Genomic DNA, 24932 nt, shown 5'->3' on the forward strand with positions numbered 1-24932 from the left:
TGAATCACTTTGCTGTACACCTGAAATTAACACAACATTGTTCATCAATTATACTCCTATATATATATAAAAGTATATTAGAAAAAGCCAAAGGCTTTGGATCTGGGGAAACATGTATTTTAATACCCAGCTTAATATTCATGTAATCTTTGGCAAATTATTTAACAAGAAAGTGAAGACATAATATTTGACTTATCTAAATATTAAATAATAGTATCATACTAAGAAGCAGATAACGTGATACCTATTGCATATTAGAGACTTAGCAACTATTATTTCCTCTCCTTCTTTTAAACTAACATTTTATCTATTATATCTTCATTTTCTACTTACAGTTTTTTGGTTTTATATTTATTATTTCATTCCTTTCACTTTCTTTTAGTTTATTCTTATATTCTTTATCTACTACTTAAGTTGAATACCTAGTGCATTAATTTTTAACCTTTTTTCTTTTCTAATATAAACATTTTATTTTAGAATTTCCCTCTAAATGATTTTGATATGCAACATTTTTTTTCAACTTTAAGTATTTTCTAATTTCTGTCCTTGGATATTTGACAAATGATTTATTTTAAAATGTTTTTATTGGTTTTAATTTCTAAACATTACAATTTTTTTTGTTATTAATTACTAATTTAATTGCTTCAGGGTCAGAAAATGTGGTAGGATTTTTTTTGATAGTAAATATTTGAAAGTTTTTGATATAATAAATAAAAGGTCAGTTTTTATACATGTCTAATGTATACTTGAAAACATTCATATTTTTCATTTTGGGGTAAAGAGCTATAAACATGCATGAATATATTCAATTAGTCATATTAATTATATTATTCAAATCATCTATAGCCTTGCTGATTCACTGAATTGTTTTCATCTGCTTGATGTCTTCTTAGCTTAGGGAAATATAAAATTACCCAGTGTGATAATTGTTTGTAACTCTGTCATTTTTTTGTTTATATATTTTGATATTATATTCTTAAATGTGTATGAGTTTAGATTACCCTAGTGAATTTAATTGTTTCATTATCATGAAGTGATTCTATTCAATATTTATCTTTGATAATGCCTTTTATTTTTTAAAAATTTAATATGAATTTGGCTGCACCCTCTTGGTTTCACATATCTGATACACTTCTTCAAATATTCTTTTATTTTCTGTATTTATGTGTCATTAAACTTAGGAATTTTTTGTGGTTAGTAATTCACCAGATTTTACTACTCAGAATTATAATTTTTGTCTTTTAACTTGAGAATTTATTCCATTTATAATTAATTTGATATTTTATATACTTTGATTATTTTGTATCACATATTTTATTAATTTTATCCATGCCATATAGTTTCTTTCTACTCCTTCCTTTGTATTAAGTAAACATTAATTTTTATGAATTCATTTTTTTCTTCTAGACTGTAATATACATACTTTATTCTCTTCTTTTAGGGTACATTCTAGTTATTTTAATATGTTTATGTACTTGAATAACGCATGTGATCTATCAATTTCTTTATTCTATTCTCAAACAATAAAATAATCTTACAACATTTTAGCTTAAAACATTTCCCACCAGGTGTATTTGCTATTGATTCCAGAATTTTTTTAGAATTTTTTTTTTAGTGTTCATTATACTCTACAATTAAGATATTGTTAATATTGTTTTACATAGTCAATGTTTGTTTAGATGAAACAACATGTTTAGCAGTGTCTTTTGTCAAGAGTCAGTGTGACTTCATACATGTTACATTATTGATTTGTAACCTGAATTTGTGTTTGTCTTGCAGCCAAGATTTTGGAACACTATACTCTTTCTGCTAACAATTTGCTAATTTAAAGAACTTTTGCTTTCTTTTGGCCTATTTAAGAAAATTTTAAAAACATTTAGGAGTTGTTGATAATCTTTGTAGTGTAGAATTAGTTTGAACTGAGCATTTAAAAAACGTACCATAAAAGTGTTTAGTTTTTTTCCCAGTTATCACATATGATAGTATTTTCCCTTGTTGCAATCAGATTGTAAAACTGATTACTCTTCTGCAATCCTTTAGTACACTCTTTCAAAGTTTTCATTTAAAAAGAGATGGTAATATAGAAAATAATTTTCTCATAAAATATGTGAATATTTTTTTTTCTGATAGCATGATTGGTATTAGATCCATTTTGGAAGGTGCTTTACATTTATTATTATCTTATATTACTAGCAATGAAAATCATGAATAGGAAACTGAAGCAGAAACTATGTCTCTAATAAATACCAGACCTTCAGAGTACTATAATCTTTTCTAATTTATGCATAAGTGGGAAGACCTAATTATAATGTAAAACAATGTTACTCTACACCTCTATAGGTCATTTTAGAAAATTCTGAATTTCTGTTACATATTAAAAATAGATGAGTCAGTTGTTTTAAAAAAAATACCCACTAAATTTTTGTGGGAGAAGAAAGGAGCACACTCCAGTTTGCTGTCTCACTTTAAACTTTTAAAGGAAATAATCACATCATCATGTGAGAATGTTGCTACATGAAAGACTTGATGGGCAGCAAAACATGAGGACATGCCTGGTTCTTAAAGAGAAATAAGGAAGAATTTCTCTTGGAAAATGAGACTGAGAGGCCTCTTGCAAACATCTGTTTCAGTGTTAGGTAAGAATTTTTGCAGTGCTCATCTTTAGGTGATGCAGTTATTAGCCATTTGATATCCTTTCATACTTTTCTGGTCTTTATAAATGCCCACAGCATGTGTTTGTTCACATCTGTAATGGGGAAAATGACACCTAACTAACGTACGTTAAAATAAATTTCAACGATGTTTACATCTTTAACCTCGCTGCATGGCAGTTTTCAAAGAGGCTTAGAATAATAAGTAAATTAGTTAGATTTTATTGCCATTCAAAATTTGGAATTTTGGAATTTTTACAACTATATGTGTTTTATCATGTTTTCACCTTAGTAGGCTGTCCATTTACGTGAGATAAATGGCTTTTTCAAAAGGTCCATTCACTTGTTACTTTATTTGCTATCATTTTATAAATATTTATTTCATGTCTAACTTCGGTGTTGTATTGTGTTCTTCTGGATCCAATGAGGGTTATTCAGACCAGAAATGTCACCTGTCTTTAAGAAGGTAGTATTTTATCACTTGGATACAGACCCAGTGGGTGTGAACTCCAAACTGATAGTCATTCTCAATACTTTAAAAAAAGTTCAGTCAGTTGAGGAAGTTTGTTTCACATTGGGGCTGTCAGGATGACTGTCAGGAAACAAGTTCTAGGGAAATTCTCCAGGGAGCTATTTCCTACTGTTTCTGTGGAGCTGTCAGCTCTTCCCCTGAGGTGATTTTAATATATATTTATACCTTATTTCTGCTAAAACAAAACAAACGTAGGCAAAGTCAGTGATGGTTGTGATGCTTTTTACCCTAATTTATTTTTGTTAATTTTGTTTTATAAAAAATAAAGGAGATGGCAGGTCATCAGAGAAGGAGTTCTGTGAAAAAATGGTAGAGACTTTGCCATTTCCCTGCAGGGATCTGGGTCCACTCTGGGTGATATATATAATTGAACATAGCATCTTCTAATTCCAAAACAGAAGAAGCCCTGACAGACTATTTGTGGGAAACAAAGAGGTCTTCAGCCTCAGTGGACGTGGAAGGACTACTATAAATCTCCATCTGAGCACAGAGAATGAGAAATGTTAGACCCAGCATCATTTTATTATTCCTGCAGCATCTTCATGTATATTTCTTGTATACACATCTTCTTGTATGTATTTTCCATTATAACTCTCATTCCACACGTCTTCTTGACATTGATGTACTCTATACCAGATACAGTGCTCTTTGTGACAGGAAAGAGATAACTTAAGATGGTTCTCTACTGCTACTAGTTCAGTCTAATGGCAGGCTCACATATGGATACACCAGTTACATTATAAAGGGATGAGGGATGTTGAACCTACCAGGACCGACCTCTAATTGCCAGAGGTAAAAAATATTCCTTAAACAATCATAGGTTTTTCTTTGGAATTACTCAGATGTGTTTAAAAGGCATTGCACAAGTGCTGTGTCCCATGGAAGTCTCAAATGCATTGTGGAGAATTGGACTTTTCTTATGTTTACATATATATGATAAATATATTCCCTTGGACTATAATGAGTCTAAGACATATCATATTCCTATTAGGATCTGGAAAACTTTGTCTAGGAAGAAGCAGGTATAGTGTTCTGTTTATACGTTATTAATAAATATGATCTTTATTCAGGATGCTTTATGGTAGCCATATAGGAGGGTCATTTTTATTTTTATTAAAACTTTATAATTTTAGAGCAGTTTCAGGTTCACAGCAAAGTTTAGGGAAGGGTACAGGGATTTCACATATAACCCTTGCCCCAACACGTGCATAGCCTCCCTCATTATCAACATTCTTCACCAGAGAGGTATATTTGTAGCAATTGAACCTACATTGACACATAATAATCACCCGTAGTCCACTCTTGGTGTTGTAGATTCTTTTTAGGCGTTTCGAAAAATGTATAATGGTACGTAGCCAAAATTACGGCATCATTCAGAATATTTTCACTTCCCTAAAAATCCTCTACCTATTCATCTCTTCCCCTTTGTAAATCCCTGGCAGCACTCATCTTTTACTGTCTCCAGAGTTTTACCTATTCCAGACTGTCATGTAGTTGGAATCACACAGTACATAGCCTTTTCAGATTGGCTTCTTTCACTTAGTAGTATGCATTTAAGCTTCCACCATGTCTTTTCATAGCTTGATAGTTCATTTCTTTTTAGCGCTGAATAGTATATTTCATTGGTGGGATGTACCAGTTTATTGATACATTCACCTTGGTTGCTTCCAAATTTTAGCAATTATAAATAAAGCTGCTATAAACACCTGTGTGCAGGTTTTTGTGTAGACATAAGTTTTCAGTTTCTTTGGGTAAATACCAAGGAATGTAATTGCTAGATCATTCAGTAAGAGTATGTGTAATTTTGTAAGGAATCGCCAGACTGCGATGGCTGTACCATTTTGCATCCCCACTAACAATGAATGAGAGTTCCTGTTTCTCCACATCTTCACCAGCATTTGTTGTTGTCAGGGTTCCAGATTTTGGCCATTATAATAGGGGACATTATTTTTCAAATATGTTTTAAAGGACAAGGAAATGGTAAATTAGTGTTTTCCCTCAAAAATAGAAAACATACATATATACTATTTTTCACTGATCCTGGAGTGCTATTTAATTAATAGTTTACCAAAGGAAAAATACATAATAGTACTATAATAAATGTAGATAGCTATTTAAATAGAAAAAATATGCATCTTAGAAATAGGGAACCATGTTGTGTACGAAAAGGTTTTTTTTTTGCGTGGAAAAATTGAAATTTTAGATGACAATTCTATTTTTACAAGTTTGTAAAGAATAGTACTATTTGGGCCATTTTATTTTAACTTGTTCCATTTACTGAGTGTACCTATTTGTGGAATACTTTTGTTTTTCTTATATTATTTTAAATTGTTTTTCTAAACTTAGTACATTGCATTGATAGCATGCTTTCTATGTGTTAGTGTCTGAATTGAATTATTGATGTATTATTTGAGTTATTTGGGTTTTTATGATGTCAACCCAGTGTTTGGCGCATAGATATGCCAAGAGTATTTATGAAAGTACACTGCTTCTGAAGCACCGAATATACACTTTAAAATATGGAATCGTAATTTTGGAAGCCCAATATAATATGTCTTTTACTGATGTAAAAGAAAATAGAAAGAGATCATTTTCCACTATCTACTGGAAGATTTCAGATTATCCCTATGTAACTTGGACTGTGTGACGCTGAGGATAGAATAAACTTAGGGCTCTCATTCTTCTTGAAATTTTTCAGAGACAATTTGTATCCTTTGATTTTAGGTTATCACGGTGGGAAATATTGAAAATAAGTTTTCAGAAAACTCACAGAAACTAAATATTTGAGAAAAACCCCCAAAGCTTTCTGGTGTCTTTATGAGAATTCAGGAGAAAAATATGAATGGAACCTAAGTGATACCATTTATCACTGTGTTATCAGAGGAGTCAAGTAATCTTGTGAACTTGTTAGAGCTCAAGAAAATAGTCTACAGATTATATTGGTGACTGAGATATTCTTTTTGTAACAATTAGAACTGATTTGTACATTATAAAGCTTCATAAGTCATTAACATATCAATTTGAAGCGTATTATAGTAGCATTATAAATGATTGTTGGATCCCTAATCTCGCTTACAAATGTCTAGTTAAACTATGTGGCACTGTTATGGGACTGTTGAAACTAACACCATTTATGTCATTAATTCCACGGGAAAGTCATTTCCAAGATCAAACACAGGTCTTCTAGTAGAGGGGAACTAGGATTTCCCACAACCTTTTCTCGTATTGGCTATTACAGCTAGGAGGGAATTCATTTTGGCTAGAATGGGAAGAAAGGCAGAGAAATTGACTTAGTCATAAGGTCAGAAAAATGAGGGAAGGCTTATCTCTTGCTTGCCCAACAAAGGAAAATTTTAATCCTTTCATGTAATAAGTATCTAGGTATTTAAAAAATGCGTTCCTAATGTCCATTTGCATTTGCAGCCATTTAAATAACAGAATCTTAACATTCCTTGTTCTGCTGCAAAATTGCTTTTAATAACAAACATGATAGGATAAGAATTGGAAACACCTAAATCAAGGAAAATCATTATTGATGGTAGGCGATTAAAGGGGAATGGGTAGAGTAGTTTTAATTATCTAGGGATTTATAATTTTAAATTTGTCTACCAAATTACCAGACTAAGTTACAAAAGGAAAAACTATTAAAATTGAATTAATATTTAATGAATCACTAATATTAATAATTGCATATCAAGATAAAGGAAAAGGTAATACTTATAGGAAAACAAAGAATATGAATATATTCAGGTACAAATAAAATATATGTTTATCTGCAACATTTAACATAAAAAATTTTTTTTTCTTTGCTTTCCTTCCCTTCCCCAGAAACCATCAATTAAATAAGGATGACATCAAAGGACCTGAAAGGAGGGCTTTCCTGTGTCTTACACTTAAAAGCTATTGAGCCCATGGCCAAATCTATGATTCCCAGCATCTTAGTTCTAGAAGGCCCCGTTGGAGGACATCTGTATCACAATCTAGTTTCTCTGTCTCTGATAGCATCTTATCTCCTCTTGTCCTAGAACAATTTGTCTTACCTTTTCCCCTAGTTCCGTGGTGTATTCCCTGAGTTCTCCTTGGCCTTAAGATTCAATAGACATGCCTCAGGATTTTACCAGAGAAAAGTGGGAACTTAAACATGAAGGGTGATGGTTTCTCCCTCTTTTAACAAGTCAGCTCCACTTTCATCTGCTCTATATATTGGACTCTGCATAAGATTCACTTAGGAAAACAAGTCCAACTTTAAAATTTAAGTTAGAAAATTTGTGCACAAATTGATATAAAGGATGTTATGCAGAATCAGCATTCTCCCATTCTATTGATGATGGTATTTGGTGAAATCCCAAGTGAAATCTTAGGGGATAAGTTGTCAAGAAAATCAAGTTCCATCAGGAAATTTTTCAATATTCATAAATAGGCAGTCTATTTCACAGTGAGCCAATCCTATTGTAAATCAAAACCAGATAATCTTACCAGTTGCTGTGGTGCTAGAGGGTGATAAGGAAATGAATTTGAACTGGATGGCATGAGAAAAGAGTAGATTTTTTTTTTTTAAGAAAACATTTTCTCTCATTACAATGAGAAAATCTGGCTTTTATTTATAAAAACTTTGGTCAGAATGTGTTCCTATGTTTTGATCTTGAGAGTGCTTTGATGGCTCCTAGGTACCAGTGGGCAAGTGAAACTCATAAAATCTAAGTTTCTAAGTGTCATATTGGCTTTCATTTTTTCTACATTACCATAGGACTCCAGGGATCCAGATGTACTAAGAAGAGGGATGTCCAGGAAGCAGTAATGTAATTGTTAATTTTTCCTTCTGTATAGTTATATGGAACTTACATGTGTCAAATCATTTCTGTGATTTAGATCTACAGTAACATGGTATCATTTACGTCTTAATTTTTTGAATGTTAATTTTATCAAACCCTTGCTAACCATGAGCATTATCTTTTGTCAATTTTTAGGCAAAAATGCATGGGGTTGCATTAATTTAAATTTTAATTATTAGTCATGTGAAATTTTTGCATTGATGATTAAGTTAATAAAAGTATATGTCCATGAAGATTGTTGAACAAATGTATAAACAGACTTATCTCACTCTCAATGCAATAATTTTTTAAAAACATTTCAGATAAGGAATTCTCTTTGGGGCTGGTGTTCCATAGGCTGTCTGACAATATTTGATGCTATATCTTGTTCTTTAGCTACAGAATGCTGGAAGAATTTTCAAGTAGCTATGCTCCAATATCTTCAACAGTTTTCTCCATTTTGGGCCAGTGTTAAAAAGGTTCTTGGGTCTTTTTCTTTCCCTTGAGTCATCAAACAATTGAGTAAAATATTATCAACCAACCTACCACATCAGTTTCCTAGGAAAACCTACCACATCAGATTCCAAGGAAACTGACAGTCTACCTTATTAAATAATAAATATCATTTGCTTTTCCCTGACATTTTCTTATAGGAATCAGATTTCTTTATGTCCTTTGTGTGCTACTTCTAGCAATTACACCTTCATGGTTTCCATGCTTCAGTCTATAGCTGCTAATGATTTTTTGCCCACATCAAACATAAATCAGGATGCAGAACTGAGTTCAGAATCTTGGCAGCAGTTAATGTTATTTTTCTCCAGTAAGTATGGGGGATAAATTAATCTGGTTTCAAATTTGGGCAAGCTAAACTTTGCTTTTGGAAATAATTTGAGCTCAATAATTTGGTAGAACTCTTAGAGGAAAACATAGGAAGAATACTTTTTGACATAAATCACAGCAAGATCCTTTTTGACCCACCTCCTAGAGAAATGGAAATAAAAACAAAAATAAACAAATGGGACCTAATGAAACTTAAAAGCTTTTGCACAGCAAAGGAAACCATAACCAAGATGAAAAGACAACCCTTAGAATGGGAGAAAATATTTGCAAACGAAGCAACTGACAAAGCATTAATCTCCAAAATATACAAGCAGCTCATGCAGCTCAATATCAAAAAAAAAACCAACCCAATCTAAAAATAGGCAAAAGACCTAAATAGACAATCCTCCAAAGAAGATATACAGATTGCCAACAAACACATGAAAGGATGCTCAACATCACTAATCATTAGAGAAATACAAATCAAAACTACAATGAGGTATCACGTCACACTGGTCAGAATGGCCATCATGAAAAAATCTGCAAACAATAAATGCTGGAGAGGTGTGTAGAAAATGGAACCCTCTTGCACTGTTGGTGGGAATGTAAATTGATACAGCCACTATGGAGAACAGTATGGAGGTTCCTTAAAAAACTAAAAATAGAATTGCCATATGACCCAGCAATCCCACTACTGGGCATATACCCAGAGAAAACCATAATTCAAAAAGAGTCATGTACCACAATGTTCATTGCAGCACTATTTACAATAGCCAGGATATGGAAGCAACATAAGTGTCCATCAACAGATGAATGGATAAAGAAGATGTGGCACATATATACAATGGAATATTACTCAACCATCAAAAGAAATGAAATTGAGCTATTTGTAGTGAGGTGGATGGACCTAAGAGTCTGTCATTCAGAGTGAAGTCAGAAAGAGTAAAACAAATACCATATGCTAACACATATATATGGAATCTAAAAAAAAAAAAAAAAGTTTCTGATGAACCTAGGGGCAGGACAGGAATAAAGACGCAGATGTAGAGAATGGACTTGAGGACTTGGGGAGGGGGAAGTGTAAGCTGGGATGAAGTGAGAGAGTAGCATTGACATATATACGCTACGAAATGTAAAATAGCTAGTGGGAAGCAGCTGCATTGCATGGGGAGATCAGCTCCGTGCTTTGTGACCACCTAGAGGGGGTGGGATAGGGAGAGTGGGAGGAAGACACAAGAGGGAGGGGATTTGGGGATATATGTATACGTATAGCTGATTCACTTTGTTACACAACATTGTAAAGCAATTATACTCCAATAAAGCTGTTAAAAAAAAAACAACTTACTTTAATGTTTAGTGCTACAAGTTTTGACAAAGTCAGTCATAACACACCAGCCCCAACCAGCATCAAAACTGAGGTATAGAAAAATTCCTTACACAGTGTAGTACCACTTAGTTTTTATATTATATTTAAGGGGTTGAAAGGGATTTTAAATTTGACATATTTAATTATATTATTTTTGTGCAATCAAAAAAGGAACATATAAACAAAATAATTTAAAAATTTTTTTCTTAAACTTAAAAAAAATAATGATAATAATTTGGTAAATTATATCTGATAACTCTGACTGAATGGGAAAAGGCCACCGATTAAGAAGAAAAAAAAACTCTTAAAATAGTTTTCAAAAGAAAGTTACATTATATGGAAAACAAGCAAATTAGAAAAACAGAGGTGTTGGTGTCCATAATAATCCTGTGCTTAAGTAAGGTTTCCATCTGTTTAGATTTTTTTTTTTTAACTAACTGAAATTTTTATTTTCTTTGCAGTATTTTGTTAGCATTTCTTAATGATCTACAATGACTACAGTCTCTTAATAATGAGAAATTTGTTTTCAAGGAGGCTTGAAAAAGATTTCAACCATTGAAGATGCAGAAAAATTATTTCTCCTAGTCCCTATGTAAACACATAGTTGAAATCAGTTGCAGTGCTTTAGAATTAAAAATTATAATTAAAAAAATTATTTGGGAATAACTGGTATTTCTGAGATAAAATTTAATCCTGTAGAAAGCTATGGAATGATTAGGAAAATGTAGGCCCTTCTAGGGAACTATTATTGAAGACTGAATCTTACTTCTTGGATTTTCCCCCCCAATATACCTAAACCTGATAGTTGCTAAAGAAAAATATACATCACCATCCAACTGTATTTCAATGATGGATAAGTAGGATCAGTCTTGTTTTATCTAAAAACAATTATACCAATTTTGCATTTTGACTTGTATTTAATTTTTTCTTATACTTTGGTCTGTGATTATTTTTGCCCAGGTAAATATGATTAATATATTGTGAGAGATTATTACTACTGAGGTGTAGTTCCCATATAATAGTATTACTATGCTATATTAATATATAATCATATTAATACATAATATGTTACTATATTAATATGTAATCTTCTGTTAACATATAATTATATTGTGTATTATATAATATACATATTCGTATATGCTGTATGTATGTATAATTATGAAACACTGAACAGTTCAGAGAGCATTTATATAGATCAATTTGTTTAAAGCTCACAACAATCTGTGAGTAGACAGTATCCTTTTTTCTTTAAAGTCTTTATTTTTATTTTATTTATTTATATTTTTGGCAGTGTGTGTGGGATCTTAGTTCCCTGACCAAGGATCGAACCCACAACCCCTGCACTGGGAGTGCAGAGTCTTAAGCACTGGACTGCCAGGGAAATCCCGACAGTATCCCTTTTTTTACAGATGAGAATTCTGATATTCAGAACAATAAGTAAATCTAAAATTAAAATATAGGTTTTTAAACTATTGTTTTTTTAAAGTATTCTTTATTTTTTTATAAAAATGGTATATATTTATAAGAGACATTTGAATAAGGCTCAAAATCTGACTTGCCAAAAATAATCATTACCCGTCTTCTCTGAATATATTCTACATCTACATTTCTCAACATATATGCAAAAAAGAAGAGGGAAGATTAGCTGGTTACTCAGAAAGAAATGATTTTTGGAAATGGGATGATACAATACATTTTCACTTAAAGATAGAAAACACTGATTTAATTTTTACTTCAACGCAACTGAAATAAAAAGAACAGAAGTAAAACTGAAAGAAACTTGAATGTTTCTTCATAAAAAGATGAAGTTACCTCTATACCTCTAAAGAGACACCTATGTTGCTTGACATTGATATGTTTTGTACTGTTTCAAATATGCAAAGTATCCACTGACTCCCTGCTAGGAAAGAACAGGAAATTAGCACCTCACAAAGCTTGTACATGCTTAATTTCTGTATTTAACTAGATTTGGTACTCACCATTGGATATTTTTAATTTATCACAATTTTCCATTATTGACCTATCCGGATTAATCTCTTGGTTGGTTAGATTTCATTGTCAGTTTGTATATCTGTGTGTTTTTAAAGAAGAGCTTCCATGGGCTAAAATACCTACTCTCTTGCTTCTCTTTTGATTATAGATGAAGGGACACTTGGATAAGTATACCATCCTTGATTTATATTTTCACATTAGAACTGTGCAGTCATTTCTCAACTGTCTTCTAATGTTAATTATGTGCAACTCATTAGTGCCTTGTACATAGAAAAGGGTTAGAAATCTTTCCCTAATATGTTTTAACATTTTATTTTAGCACGTGAGCTTGAGGATGCTAAGGACATTTAGCCTGGAGAAAGAAAATGAGAGATATATAATATCTATCTAATTAAAGGGCTGTTAGCAGGAAGACAACTCTTCCTTATCCTGTTCAATCTGGGACAGGTGACCTTTTCTGTGCTTTCATAGTATTCTGTATTTCCTTTCTACAGTATTTATGAGGTTGTTTTATAATCATCTGCCTACAAGTCTAGACTGTGAATTCCTCAAGTGCAGAAACATAATAATCACTCAATAAACATTTTTAGATTTGGAGGAATTCGATTTATCTTCTGTTGATTTGTAGTGGCTTCCAACAGTACTGTGTTGAAAGTGATTCTGAAGCCACTGTTGGATCAGCAAGAAAGGGTACATTGATCAAATTAACAATGTCTGCTCTGAACTGAAGAACAAAAAAGGGGCGCCAAAAGTGGCAGATACTGTTCATCCTAGATTAGATGCTGTTTATTTACCCAGAATCAGGACTATTAGATAAATATCCCAGGAGGGAGATTTTGGCTCAATATAGAGAAAAGTGCTTTAATGATTAGATAAGTTTAAAAATTGTGCTAGAGTCCCTGGGATGGATGAATTTCCTTTCCCTGGAATTTTTAGCACATAAGTTAGCCACACATTTGAGAAATATTAGGCATTATAGACACTTTCTGCTTTATGATTCTAAGCTTGTAGGAAGTAGTTTATCAGTATGACCAAGATATGGTTAAGGAGTTCATTTTAAAGCAGAGAAGCATTATTATATATATGAAATAATTTTTAAAATTTCCGTTTTCATTGAACTTATGCAAGTTTAGTCTAAAGTGAGAATAAACAGTCTTTGGGTTATAAGTTTGAAGATGCCATGAAACTATAGTAAATGAATCTCCCCTTAGTAAATAATGTTACCATATACCAGGTTGCTTAAGCTAAAAGTCCAGGAGTTACGTTCGTTTCTCTTTCCCACCTTCCTTCAGCCAGCCCTTCAACGCACCCTGTGGTCTATACCCCAGTTCTGAATCTGCCCTCTTCTTTCCATATTTGCTATCATCATCATCTCTCTCTGTTCTACTAAAATGCCTCCTGCTTGATGCCTTTGTTTTTACCATTGCTCCTATACCATTTACTCTCCCTCCAGGAGCAGTGTCATCTTTCTTAAAACAGATCAGATCATGTCACTTTCCTACTTAAATTACTCCAATAGTTTCCTATCATAGTAGCATAAAAATTTAAGCTTCTTGCATTTACCTGAAAAGCTCTACAGGAATCTACCTCTGGCCTTTCTCTCTGATATCCCATCCCCTCTTTCCCTCACTCCAGCCACACTGGACTTTTTATCTGTTGGGAGACTATTGCATTATTATAAGTGAAAAACAAGGGTGGTAGTATTGGAGATGATGAGGAGTAGTCAGTTATGGATACATTTTGAAGATAACACCAACAGCAATTCCTGACAGGTGTATTGTGACAGAAATTCAGGGATGACTCCAAGGTTTTTAGCCTGACCAACTGGAAGGACAGAGTTGCCATCAATTAAAATGGGAGAGGCTAAGTTTAGGGGATATTTGGAAGAGAAGATCAGGAATTCAGTTTTGGAGATGTTGAATTTGAGATGTCTAAAAGTTGGATATATGAGCCTGGAGTTGAGAAGGGAGGTCTGGGCTAAATTAAAATTCTGTGAGTTGTTGGAATGTACTTGGTAGTTAAAGTCATGAGTCTTCCTATGTTTACCAAGGGACTGAATGTAGACAAAAATGAGAAGGGGGGAAGAACTGAACTAGACAGCCCTAGAATATTAAGGGGTTTTAGAAAAAGAGAAGAAATCTGCAAAGGATACTGAGAAGGAGTGACCAGTGAGTGTGGTGTTCAAAAAGTCTAGTGAAGAACATGTAACAAGAAATGGGAAAGATTAGCCATGTCAAATGGTGCTAACTAGTCAAGTAAGATGAGCGCTGAGAATTGACCATTGGATCTGACAATAAGTAGTTTCTTGATGACCTTGACAAGAGCAGTTCTAGTGGAGTGGTGGAGGTGAAATTAGGTTAGGAGAGAATAAGAGGAGAGGAATTGGAGACAGCAAATATAAATATCTCTTTCGAGGAGTTTTTCTGCACAGGTAAAGAAATGATGTGGATTGTGGCTGGAGCAGGAAATGGAGTAAAGTCAAGTGCTGTTTGCTTTGTTTTAGATGGAAGAAGTTACATCACATTTGTATTATTTTTGTGTTGATGGAAGTGTACATGTAGAAAGCAAAAAGTTGAATATGGAAGAGAGCTGACAGGTGCTTGAGAAACGTATGTGAGTTTGTGAGAGGGAACAGGATTTCCTATCCCAGTAGAGAGAATGTCTTTAGACAGGCCATGAGTGGCTCATTCATAAGAAGGCAGAGAAAGTGGGTGCAGTTACTCATAGGTGGGTAGACATGGAATGGTGTGGAATTCTACGGAAGTTCTTCCATATATATTTTTTTTCAGTTCTTTCAGTGAAATAGAAAGCAAAACCATTTGCTGACTCAATCTTCTCTTCTGTAAAAAGGGGGGATTTCAGAAAGGATTAAATGAGAAAAGGTAAGAAAATGTTTTGCTAACTCAAGTCTTCTATATAGTTATATGTAATATATTTTAATGATTCTCTCTCTAGTCTTATGTCTTTAAATGGAAAATTTTAAGCACTGTGATATTCTTCCATTGCTGTAAAATGATCAAATGTCAAAATACCTTAAATTATAAAATTTAGGTGTTAAATTGATTGACTAGTAAAAAAATATTGCTCTCCATAACAGTTTCTATAAAATACTCTCAGACTAAAAATATCTTTCATTCTTGAAATTAAGAAATCTACCAAGTACACTGGAACTCTTATTTTAAAAGTCTGGCATTATTGCCTTGCTAGATATAGAGAGTAATAACTCCTCTCTATGATAAAATTTTGAAATTGATTTGTCTCTTCGTATATATATGTGAAGTTTAATTTAGTCAGAAATACATTTTACTTTTTCCTTGGTTTCCGTAGACTTTTTTCAAGTTTGTGCAGTTTTTTAAGGAAAAGAACTCATTATGAACCACTTACATTTCTTAAGTTCTCTGTGAATCAGGCATTCATGTAATTAAAAATATAAAACCTTCTACTTCAATGTGCTGTGATAAAATGATTTTTCACATCATTTTAGATATGTGGCTTGTGCATTCTTATAGTTGAATCTATTATGATTGACTTTCAGATTTTTAAAAAATCAAAATTGAAGGCATTATGATGAATCTGGTATTGAAATGTGTTTGTATTTTAACATTTACATACCTGAGAAGCAGAGATGTAATTGATACACCATATCCTTTGTGTGATATCTGATGTGACTCTAATTTTTCACTTTACTAAAGAGAAAACTAAAGAACATAAAAGCAAAAGCCAGTTTTTTCTTATAAAGAAGTCAACATATTTTGATTGCCAGATTTTTAGAAAAGCAAATTCTGTTTTTTCTTGACATTATTCTTTTCCTGAGTTATCCTCACTTACATAGTCAGCTGGAAAGCTCAAAGAACTATAACTTATCAAGTGTTTATTTTGGTATAACATAACTCAAAATCACTATGCAGTTCTAAAGCCTATCAGAGTATCTGTTTCATTCACTATGGCCTCAATATTTGACATTTTATTGTACTTTAAATATTGTAACTCATGTTTAGTTGTAAGGACATATCAATCCTGAGCTGTTACAATTTCTTAATGATTCCAGATGAGTTTATATTTGCTATCTGAAATGCAGGAGAACAATCACAAATATAATTGATATTTCTTAAGGGAGTAGATATTTCTTAAAGTAGTAGTACTTTGCTGGGCACATGAGGACTTAATAAGAATTAAGCTATAGTGTAACACGACATATGTAGTTAAGCAAGCCAGATTTACTTCATTGTCTTGGAATTACTTCTCATTCCTTTTAGAATATTTATTAACATGGTATTCATCCTCAGGGCCTCTTTATTTTAGGACATCTTTTTGGGGATGAATATTTCAAATGTGCTAGCCCAGCCTCTTTATACAGATAGGGAGTGCAAGTCTCCAAAAGCTAAGGATGTCTGCTTCTAACTCTTTTATGGTAAAGGATTGCTCCCATTACTGATAGTGTTTAATAGCAATGCTGTGCTATTAAAGTTGTCCTGTCTTGGTGCAAGGTTCTTTACAGCTGCTCTCAATCTTTTCTCTGCTGGTACATTTTAAAGACTAATTTCTACTAGGATTCTGGGCTAATTAAATGATAGTAGAAAAGCATTTTCCATCATTACTTGTTGGAGCAGGAACAGTAAATCACCACAGGTACAAATTGGGAACTCTGTCTTAATATCATTAGACAGAAGAAGGCACATGGAAAATCCTTATCAGTCAAAGCCCAGTATTTAATGAGTGTATACATCAGTTTGTTCAGAGTAGTGCCCAGGAAAAGTTGCTGAAATCAGGTATCTCTGCCACTTGAACCATTTACAGTTTAATATAGAGAAGGGAGAGAGCAGGACACATATTCCTTCTAAATCTAAGTAGGAAAATGTATACACTTTATGAAATTGAAACCATTGAGATACGTTCTGTATGAAAGAGCAACCCATAACTTTAATTCTGTTGCAATCAGTAAATCTTCAAAAACCAGGAATGGGAAAGTGATCGGCACTGTTTAATCTGGGTGCAGATACCTAGAGACAGTTTCACAAATTGACTGAGGTTAGTGGAATTTTGAAAGGAGTGTAGCATAGTGGGAATCCGGTTGCCCTCCTTGTGCAGATCCCCACTAGCCCTGATTAAACTGTGCCACTTTAGGCAAATCACTTAGCTTCTCTTAGCCTCAATTTATTATTGTTTTTTCTTCTTCTTTTTTTTTTTTGGTCACTCCGTGTGGCATGCGGGATCTTAGTTCTCCTACCAGGGATTGAACCCACCGCCCCCTGCAGTGGAAGCATGGAGTCTTGATCACTGGACCTCCAGGGAAGAACCTCAATTTACTAATTTTTAAAACAACATAGTTAGATTAGGTAATTTTGAGTCTCATAGCTCTGAACTCTATCATCCTTATAAAAATGACAGTTTTCTTGGAGAAATACTCCAGGCTACCTCTAGACATACCATTTCACTCTCCACATTACTCCTTACGAAACACTGCAACCACGATTCCTTTTTATCTTGATTTAAAGTCATACTGAAATGATGTACATGAACCCAGGGAACCCAAGAAGAAAGCCAGGGGCAACATTTCAGTAGCAGGGGTGAGAATGTCATCTAGATTTGGCAGGAGCTATGGGATCATAACGAAAGGAGTGCTTGTAGCACATGGATCTGTCTCCTTCCACGATTTGACTCCCTGTGATAGTCGCCCTAGCCCAAGGTAGCTGTGAGGGAGGGCATAAAATGAAGGCCTTGACCCCTTCTTGATCCTCAGTAGTGAGATTAGTACTTGTCATCATTGAAGTGGGTGGTCCTAAATCTGAGGAAAGGATGCTACTCTCAATGGTGATGGAAAAGTTGAGTGTTTGGGGAGAGGGGAAGATAGCCTCAGTTGCTTTAAAACTTGAATTAGTGAAGCAGAATTAGATGCCCAAAGGCTGGCAGTATAAGTTGTTTATTGCCCAGTGGCTCTTACCTGTTTCACTGGAGAAGAAAAGCCTGTCTCCCTCTGTTTAACACAGTCCTAATACAGGTGTGTTTTGGCCTCAGCATGCTCTTTGAAATTTCTTAGTTCCTCAGAAAGATAAGATAGATGTGATTCCTCAGCAGTTCTTGTCTACTAGCAATTCTCTAGGTCAGGAATTTCATGTTTCACAGCGTTTTGTCCAAGGTGATTGAAAATTCTCCAAACCTTTTTCAGTCCCAGGTAAAAATAGGAGCTAAGGGTTTAGACACAAGTTGATCATGAAAGACAAAGGAAAAATAATAAACATTTATGGTTGGTTTTTAATGCATTAATATCTTTATGAATGAGATTGGGATAACATGTTACATTTCATCTTCGTGCATCTATTTAATCTTTTAAGGAGAGATAGAAGCCAACATATCAAGGCTAAGAGGTTTGTGTGTGTGTGTGTGTGTTGTGTGGGGTGAGCACAGACGAGAAAATATTTATTTAGAACAGGTTATGTATCTTGCACCATGGAGATCTTCGCCCTGCATGTGTTTATTTCTTTGATCTTCACATTAATCCTTTGAAGGAGGCAGAATTTTGGCCCCCCATGACCTTTGCTTCCTGGCATCGTATGTTATGTTACAGGGCAAAAATGACTTTCCAGATGTAATTAGTTACTAATAAATTGACTATAAGATAGATTATCTGTGTTATTCTGGTGTAGCCAATGTCATCACACGAACTCTTAAAAGGGGATCTTTCTCTCAGCTGAGGGCAGAAAGAGAAAGTCAGTGAGATTTGAAGCATGAGAGGATTCTAAGTACTGGCTTAAGACAGAGGGGATCCACATGCAAATCGTGGGAAGGAACTGAATTTTTCAAGGTCCTGAATGAACTTGGATGTATTTTCCCCTCAAGCCTCCATTATGGCACACAGCATTGCCACACCTTGATTTCAACCTTATGAGACCTAAGCAGAGAACCTCACTGGTCACACTGTACCTAAGCTTCTGACCCACAAAAATTGTGAGATAATAAGTGGGTGCTATTTTAAGCTACTAAGTTTGTGGTAGTTTGTTATGGCAGCAAGAGAAAATGAATATGCCTAGATACAGATATCAGCATCCCCATTTCACAGATAAAACTGAGGCTTAAAGGTATAGACAACTCAGCCTAGGTCACACAGCTGATGTGTGTAATGGAGACTAAGACCCAGGAGTCCTTGATCCCCAAACCTGTGCTCTTTCCACTAGTCAGTACCTACCTGACAGATTCTAAGAGGCGAGTCTCCCCAAATTTAAGAGTTCAAGGAACAAGAATAGAGATCAGAGAGTTTGGGAATGAGCCACAGCATATCCATAAAGAAAACGTTGGGGAAAGTGAGCAGAGGTTTTGGTAGCCACTGGAGTCTGTCGTCTGCACAGCTGAGGGAACTTGGAGACAGAGTGGTCAACTCTTTGAGTCATGGTTGAGAGGTCAGAAAAGATGAGAACAGAGATGAGGCCTTGGATTGACTCTGAAACAGGTCACTGTTAACTCTCATCATTTCCGATATCAGACCCCTTTCATTTCAACCTGAATTCTGTTGATCGACGTGGGTGTGATAGGTTTTCCAACCCCAGCTGAATTTTAAAGTACGTTTGGATGACTTCCCAGATGAGGCCAGAGAGCCAATGACTATCGACTGTTTCTTCTACAGCTTCTAAACTATTTCCTCATCCCTTCTATAAATTGCTGCCCCCTTCATGTTTCACCATTGCCCTTATAATCAATATGAAAGTAATTACTATTCTACCCTATCAAGAGTCTGACTTTTTTAATAAGCATTTCTCTCCTATAAAAAGCACATCATGGCTTTCTTTTCCTACAATAGAAATGAAAAGAAAGTAAGGTTAGTTAAAGGACCAATGATAGAAAGGAAGAAACCCTGACATTTATTGGGAACATATTGAGAAGAGAATACAGAATAGTTACAGAAAATAGGGTTAGTTACAGAATATAGCATCATTTGTGAATGATTCAATATTGATACATATAACTATTACATATTTGGAACTTTTTTCCTCTAATATTCCCAGCCGTTACCTTCCCAAAGGATTTGGCTTAATTTATATATATGACTGTGTGAAAACACTGGTATAAGTCAAACACTCAAAGATAGAAGAGGAAACCCAAAGTAATGAAAAACAGAGAGAAGGTCATGGGTGTCAGGAAACCAAGGCTAAAGTAAGTTTAGCCAAGGTTAAACCAAGGCTAAACCAAGGCTAAAGCAAGGCAACTGAACCCATTCCTTAGCTCTGAAATTTCCTACAGCTGAGTCCACGTGGGTCAGAGGCCACCTGTATAACTGGGAATTCTCAGAATGAATTAATTTCCATGTAGAATATTAAAGGATACATAACACAAATGTGTTAATTTGAAGCTTACCCATAATTATTGAAATTTGGTAGTGACTGTAGCAATTATTTAGAATTCAGTCAGACAAAAGATGTTTTCAGGGAAGAAAATTTTATCACGGAAATTGTTGGGAATTACCCATGCATGATAATAATAAAAAGACAGACCTTTGTTAGGTTTTTTTTTTAAAGTATTTATTGAATTTGTTACAATATTGCTTCTGTTCTATGTTTTGGTTTTTTGGCTGTGAGGCATGTGGGATCTTAGCTCCCTGACCAGGGATCGAACCTGCACCCCCTGCACTGGAAGGGGAAGTCTCAACCACTGGACCGCCAGGGAAGTCCCATTTTGTTAGGTTTTATTATTGTTTTTAATTAGTCTGCAGTGCACCCACCTTATTGCCTACAGGGGGCAGATGGCCTCTACCATGGCCCCCTTCGTATGCCACTGTTCTGGGGCCATAGGAGTAACCACTGTAATATACTTACTGGCTCTCATGGAAGAAGAAACCATATTTAAAGCAAGTTGAATTGCATTTTAATTCAGACCTTTGAGTAATGTTTCCTTAACTGATACCAGTGGGTTAATTAATGGCTATGAAAAGTTTCTCTACTTTTCTGATGGGAGCTTTATGTGATAGCATTACTCTTGTGCTTCTCCTGTCACCCCCTCACACTGCCCCACCATTTGCCAGGCGTGCCCTTCCTCAGTCTGGCATTCAGGCTGCCTGAGTGCAGCTCCTTAGGTGGGCATAAAGAGTGCAGTTGTTGCTACCATTTAAAACCAGCTTGTTCCATCATGATGCACAAGAAATAAAAAGCCAGTAAAGGGCACCAGAAAGAGGCTATTGCTTTTACATTTTAAGACCACACTTAGTATTTTAGTAGATTCTTGGTTTTGGTTAAACTGTAGTTCAACTTCTTCTAGTTTATACGTGTAAACCTAACGTAAGCTCGTGTCCGCATTTGTAAAGTTTATGGATGACTGCAGCGCCCCCCTCCTGAAACTGGAAATTCCCAAAGGCTCTTTTTTTTTTTTTTTTTAAATTTTTATTTATTTATTTATTTATTTATGGCTGTGTTGGGTCTTCGTTTCTGTGCGAGGGCTTTCTCTAGTTGCGGCGAGTGGGGGCCGCTCCTCATCGCGGTGCGCGGGCCTCTCACTATCGCGGCCTCTCTTGTTGCGGAGCACAGGCTCCAGACGCGCAGGCTCAGTAGTTGTGGCGCACGGGCCCAGTTGCTCCGCGGCATGTGGGATCTTCCCAGACCAGGGCTCGAACCCGTGTCCCCTGCATTGGCAGGCAGATTCTCAACCACTGTGCCACCAGGGAAGCCCCCCCAAAGGCTCTTGATCTCTTCTGCTCTCATGCTTTTATGCCTGCTGTGGGTACTTTAGACCATCTCCTTTTTCTATTCTCACATAAAATATAAAAGGAAGAAAGAAAGGGAAGAGAAGAAAAGGGAAAAGAGAGACAGAGACAAGACACACAAGGAAAAAGTAAAAGCATCTACTCATATAGAGACAATTTACCTGCTCTTCACACCCCACCACTTGTAATGTTAAGAACCCATCTTTTATATTCCTATTGCCCTAGCCACTTCAACACTTGGAGTTAGAGGTTACCTAGTATTACATCTTCCAGGTGTCCCTGTCTCATTCCCCTTTTTAGGATACTTTTCCCATCTTTTCATACACGTTAATTAAGGAGTAACATAAGGTCTTTATCCTGTCCCATGCATAGAAGTTTTATTGTTTGAGCAAGACCTTTCAGTATTAACTTTTATTTCAAGCTCTCATCAAGACATATTTTCTTAGTAAATCACTTCAACTCCTGAAAGCCATTCTGGGTAATAAAAATGACTACAACTTTGTGTATATGTAGAGCCTTAATCAGGACAAATGAAAAAGAAGCATGAATAGACTGCAGTGTACCACAATCCAATCTATAGATTGGTTAAGCTTTATTCCAAAAACAGGAGAGTAGAGATTTTTGCTTTATAGCAAGTGTCTGGCCAATGTAATCCTGATTTGAGACGATTTTAGAAAGTAGGATAAAATTTATTAGAAAAGCACTTCCCAATCCAGACCTTAAATTCTCATCATGAATGAATAAGTAATTTTCAACCAAATTCCTGACATGGGCCAAGGAATTACTGTATAAATACTGATATAATTAAGTTCAGATACTCAGAGCCAACCCAATTTGATAATTAATATGGCAGAAGACTAGCTCATAATATCTAAGATGTGATCTCAGTATAATCTTATAATTAGCATTTTGTCTAACATGGAGCTTCACAATTTATTGGTTCAGGAAAAAAACTGGAAGTCTTTAGATAGTGATTATGGAGAATAAAAAAGTAAAATATTAAATTAATTTGAATAACTTTGGGAGGAAAAAGAATGAGATGTCTCTAAACACCTGAATCATTCAAAAGAATGACATTAGATTCTTAGATTTTCCTGAAGCTAGAAGATGAAGTCTCCTTAAATTGCTCCAAGGAGGGATGCACATATTTGAAATTATTTATTAAGCCTATACTCTGTCTAAGCCTAGTATTGTAAAATCTCTGTTACTGTCTTTATATTTGGGCCATATGTTAAATTTTATTAAAACAATCTCTGAGGTTAAACTTGAGGAGTACAGGGAGTTTCAACACTGACAGATAGATCAGGTAGAGTTTTATAATCTTTTTCAATTTAGAACAGTAAGCTGAATAAGACTTTCTCTGTTGTTGCCTATTTACATGATTTCAAACAACAGAAAGACTTTTATAAGAAAATAAAAGTTTTTAGATGACAATAATCTATGTTTTTCTCTTCAGATTTTAATATAGTTTTTAATAAACATAACACTGAGGATCCAAATTAACATCTGTTCATCTTGACAAGAAAATTATAAAGTATATTATCCTAATAGCATTTTTGAATATTATTGATCATCTTTATCATTTTACAAACATCCGAATTATTTGACATAACTGCTAATGTTGGGTTTGTCATGCGTATATTTTGCTTTTAACACTGTTATTTGTTAAAATACATATTTCCCAAGAGAATTCTTCAGTTATCAGTGGAAAAAAGTAAGAAATGACCATGTGTGAACTATCCTGGCAATTCAGTTTATAAGCTGTTTCTTTTCAGGCCAGGTGACTCCTTTTCCCTAAAATCTTCATCTTTTTCCAGATGGTTCAATGAATGAATTGAGAGACATTTTCAACCTTTTATAAGATTTCTAATTCATATTCCAAACCTCTGCACTCTTTCAGTCATGAAAAATTCATTAAAGTTTTACAATGCTAACACTGAAAATGTCTTAGTTGTTCTCTCATAGAAAATATTTATGCAAAGGTCTGTTAATATACGTATGACAAATACACACACATGGTTTTTGTTTTTTGTTTTTTTGCTATAAAGTTGCTGCTGGAAGAGTAAGTGTTTAAATTCAAATGGATAGCCAGCACCCTTTCAATGTACTTATTTTTTACCTGTATAATGACAGCATGGAGAAAATTATGAATTATATATGCCATACGGAAAGAATGTCACCTTCTGAATATTTATGAATATTTGATGTTTTAAAAATTGGGAAACATTTCTTTTTAGGGCAGAAGCCATTGAAGAAATGAACTGTCATATAACATTCAGAATTTTAAGCAGATTTGTGTTTCGTCTATTATTCTTCCATTTCCCAATTTTGTTGCTAGCTATCTAACTCTTCAAGTCAAATAAGAAATCTGTGGTTCTTCATATGTGATGTGACTCATAAATGAGGAGGGATAATCTTCTCTATAAGTACCATTTACTCTCTCGTTTTTAGAAATATCAACAACCCTGGCCCTACTAAACGCTTATAGTGAGAAAAGGAATTTGAGTTTTTGTATGTGAAGAATTTTTGATGTTCTGTTTTGGTGACACTGCAGTAAAAGCTAGATTTCAACAGTTCCAATGATCTGTGCCTAGTTGAGAGCAGAGACTCTGCCTGTCTCACTCACCATTATGTCCCCAGTACCTGACAGTATGCCTGATGCATGCTTGACACGAAAATGGATCTGTTGGATTAATGTATGAATCAAAATGCACAATGCTATGTAACACATATGTAATGCTATGTGTTACCATTAATGCAATTCATATGCACACACTCCACATATGTATGTGAGCTTATAGTAACACAAACCCTTTAAGAATTCTTAAAGTGTTAGTTTCATATACTGATTATCTAGAATATGATCCCATATAGAATATCATTTTTCAAAGAACATAAGTAAATGGGAATATACTTTATTCTACACATATTTTAAGCATCTAATGATTTAAGGTTCCTCAAGTACATAAGGGGCTTCATTTTCAATTGCCATTGTACATTACTTTAGCCATGAAAATGAGAGATGGGAAAATTTATGCTGATCCTACATATTCTAGAAGTAGCCTTAATTTCT

The 24932-nt window shown here is 34.3% G+C and overlaps 1 protein-coding gene and 1 long non-coding RNA gene across 2 annotated transcripts in view; both read left to right on the top strand.

Annotated features, from left to right (window-relative positions):
• Positions 1-24932, top strand: part of KCTD8 (potassium channel tetramerization domain containing 8) — a 251002-nt gene that overhangs the window by 144107 nt on the left and 81963 nt on the right. The gene's annotated exons all lie outside the window — the stretch shown is intronic.
• LOC309662020 lies at positions 18731-24648 on the top strand. Its single transcript, XR_014264431.1, has 2 exons — positions 18731-21512; positions 21834-24648. It is a non-coding gene; the product is annotated as an uncharacterized lncRNA (long non-coding RNA).

The sequence above is a fragment of the Balaenoptera physalus genome (assembly GCF_965194825.1).
Source record: "Balaenoptera physalus genome assembly, chromosome: 5".
NCBI classification, from domain to species: Eukaryota; Metazoa; Chordata; class Mammalia; order Artiodactyla; family Balaenopteridae; genus Balaenoptera; species Balaenoptera physalus.